The sequence below is a fragment of the Neophocaena asiaeorientalis genome, unplaced genomic scaffold (assembly GCF_003031525.2).
Source record: "Neophocaena asiaeorientalis asiaeorientalis breed wild unplaced genomic scaffold, Neophocaena_asiaeorientalis_V1.1 scaffold701, whole genome shotgun sequence".
NCBI classification, from domain to species: domain Eukaryota; kingdom Metazoa; phylum Chordata; class Mammalia; order Artiodactyla; family Phocoenidae; genus Neophocaena; species Neophocaena asiaeorientalis.
Window position 1 is genome coordinate 78,422 of NW_020173559.1, and position 3,384 is coordinate 81,805.

The window sequence follows — 3,384 nt, forward strand, 5'->3', positions numbered from 1 at the left end:
CCAGGTTCGATCCCTAGTCAGGGAACTAGATCCCACATGCATGCCTCAACTAAAGATCTCGCATGCCGCAACTAAGATCTCACATGCCGCAACTAAGACCCAGTGCAGCCAAAATAAACAAATATATAATAAAAAAAGAAGAAATAGTTCTCATTTGTCTGTATTTGGAAGATTTTCTTATTATTATCAGTGACCTAAGTAAAAAGAAATTTCACAAGCTATTAACACTATTTAAATATTCAAACAATAAAAAAGAAAACTCCCTCTTCAGAAGAACTGGATAGCGCCTCCCAGCCATGCTGAACTGGCTCTCGGCTTTCCAGACACCAGGTTCCCTCACTTTCTTCTGCTGGGTCAGCTATGGCGGCCGTGAAGACCCTGAACCCCAAGGCTGAGGTGGCCTGAGCCCACACGGCGTTGGCTGTCAACATCAGTGTGGCCTGGGGGCTGCAGTACGTGCTGAGGACCAACTTGGGGCCTAAGGGCACCATGAAGATGCTTGTTTCTGGTGCTGGAGACATCAAGCTCACTAAAGATGGAAATGTGCTGCTTCATGAAATGCAAATTCAACATGCAACAGCCTCCTTAATAGCCAAAGTAGCAACAGCCCAGGATGACATAACTGGTGATGGTATTACTTCCAATGTCCTAATCATTCGAGAGCTCCTGAAGCAGGGGGATCTCTACATTTCTGAAGGTCTTCATCCCAGAATAATTACAGAAGGATTTGAAGCTGCAAAGGAAAAGGCACTTCAGTTTTTGGAACAAGTCAAACTAAGCAAAGAGATGGACAGGGAAACACTTATAGATGTGGCCAGAACATCTCTACGTACTAAAGTTCATGCTGAACTTGCTGATGTCTTAACAGAGGCTGTAGTGGACTCCATTTGAGCCATTAAGAAACAAGATGAACATACTGACCTCTTCATGGTTGAGATCATGGAGATGAAACAAATCTGAAACTGATGCAAGCTTAATCAGAGGTCTTATTTTGGACCATGGGGCATGGCATCCTGATATGAAAAAGAGAGTAGAAGATGCGCACATCCTCACATGCAATGTGTCATTAGAATATGGAAAAACAGAAGTGAATTCTGGCTTTTTTTTTTTTTTTTTACAAGAGTGCAGAGGAGAGAGAGAAACTAGTGAAAGCTGAAAGAAAATTCATTGAAGACAGATTTAAAAAAATGATAGACCTGCAAACGAAAGTCTGTGGTGATTCAGATAAAGGATTTGTTGTTATTAATCAAAAGGGAATTGATCCCTTTTCCTTAGATGCTCTTGCAGAAGAAGGCATAGTAGCTCTGTGCAGAGCTAAAAGAAGAAATATGGAAAGGCTGACTCTTATTTGTGGTGGAGTAGCCCTAAATTCTCTTGATAACCTAAATCCTGATTGTTCGGGACATGCAGGACTTGTCTATGAATATACATTGGGAGAAGAGAAGTTCACCTTTATTGAGAAATGTAACAATCCTTGCTCGGTCACATTGTTGATCAAAGGACCAAAAAAGCACACTCTTGCTCAAATCAAAGATGCAATAAGAGATGGCTTGAGAGCTGTTAAAAATGCTATTGATGATGGCTGTGTAGTTCCAGGTGCTGGTGCAGTGGAAGTGGCGATGGCAAAAGCCCTGATTAACTACAAGCCCAGTGTAAAGGGCAGGGCCCAACTTGGAGTTCAAGCATTTGCTGATGCATTGCTCATGATTCCCAAGGTTCTTGCTCAGAACTCTGTTTTTGACCTTCAGGAAACACTAGTTAAAGTTCAAGCAGAACATTGAGAATCAGGTCAACTTGTGGGTGTAGACTTGAATACAGGTGAGCCAATGGTAGCAGCAGAAGTAGGCATAAGGGATAACTACTGTATAAAGAAACAGCTTCTTCATTCCTACACTGTGATTGCCACCAACATTCTCCTGGTTGATGAGATCATGAGAGCTGGAATGTCTTCTCTGAAAAGTTGAATTGAAGCTTCCCTTGTATCATCTGAATCATAGACTCTACAGAGCGATCCTAAGAATATAGTTATGGAATTTTTGTCCAAGCTTCAAATGATTTTCAAAGGATTTTTTTTCCCATATAAAAAAAGGAGAGAACACTGGCACCTATTCAGATTCTGAGGTTCTGAAATTATAATTACAGTATTTTAAAAATTGCACTGTAGTGTACACATACAGGCCATACTTGCCAATAAACAGGATGTTTTGCTTTAGCTTCAGTGATATAAAAATACATGCTAGATAAGCTACCTACCTTGTTATTAAATATTCCTTGAAAAACACCACCACCAAAAAAAAAAAAACCTCCTTTAGTTTCAGCATAAACACACAGGCACTCCTTCCCACTAAATGCTCTCTCATCTTTATGACATCCTTTTGCTAATTTATAGCTGGGATTTCTGCCATGCTTCTAGTGAAATAAGACATGTTTATGACTAAGGCTTTCACACTTTCAAAATTTTTTCAACTAGATACTTGAGAAACTTAACAATATCTTCCTCCCCTAAAGTCAGTATAATTCATAGAGATATCAATATTGAGCAATTTGAATTTCTTGTGGTTGTCAAACTTACAACCATATTTTACAGTGGATTAAGAACGCCTTTAGTTCTCTCTTGAGTTTGTCAGAAGAGTAACTTGATTTCTTTGACCTGCTTTCATACTTTTCACCTTATGTTGTTAGACCATGGGATTTTATATCATTTCTCCCAATGGAAAATATGACTTCCATAAATGAGGGCTTGACATTTAAAACATTTATTGCTTATTAGGTATATGATCTGCAAATATTTTCTCTCATTCTGTAGGTTGCTTTTTCATTTTGTTGATTGTTCCTTTTGCTGTGCAGAAGCTTTTGAGTTTAATGTCGTCTCACTCGTTTATTTTTGCTCTTGTTGTCTGTGCTTTTGGTGTCATATCCAAAAATTCATTGCTAAGACCAATGTCAAGGAACTTTTCCTTGACATTGTCTTCTAGGAATTTTATGGTTTCAAGTCTTAAATTTAAGTCTTTAATCCATTTTGAGTTGAATTTTGTGTATGGTGTATGATAAGGGTATAATTTCATTCTTTTGCATTTCTGTATACCATTTCCCAAACAACATTTACTGAAGAGACTATCCTTTCCCCGTTGTGTATCCTTTTTTAAAATTGAGATATAACTGACATAAAACATTATATTCATTTCAGCTGCACACCAGAATGATTCGATATTTGTATATATTGTGAAATCACCCACCGCAATAAATCTAGTTAGCATCTGTCATTATACATAGCTACAACATTTTTTTCTTGCAATGAGAACTTTAAAGATTTACTCTCTTATCAACTTTCAAGTATGCAATATAGTATCATTAACTACAGTCACCATTCTGCACATTACTTCT

The 3,384-nt window shown here is 38.0% G+C and overlaps 1 pseudogene; it reads left to right on the plus strand.

Moving 5' to 3' along the window:
* Nucleotides 1-360: 360 nt before the first annotated feature.
* Nucleotides 361-1,964, plus strand: LOC112401487 (T-complex protein 1 subunit zeta pseudogene; annotated as a pseudogene).
* The last annotated feature ends 1,420 nt before the right edge of the window (nucleotides 1,965-3,384 follow it).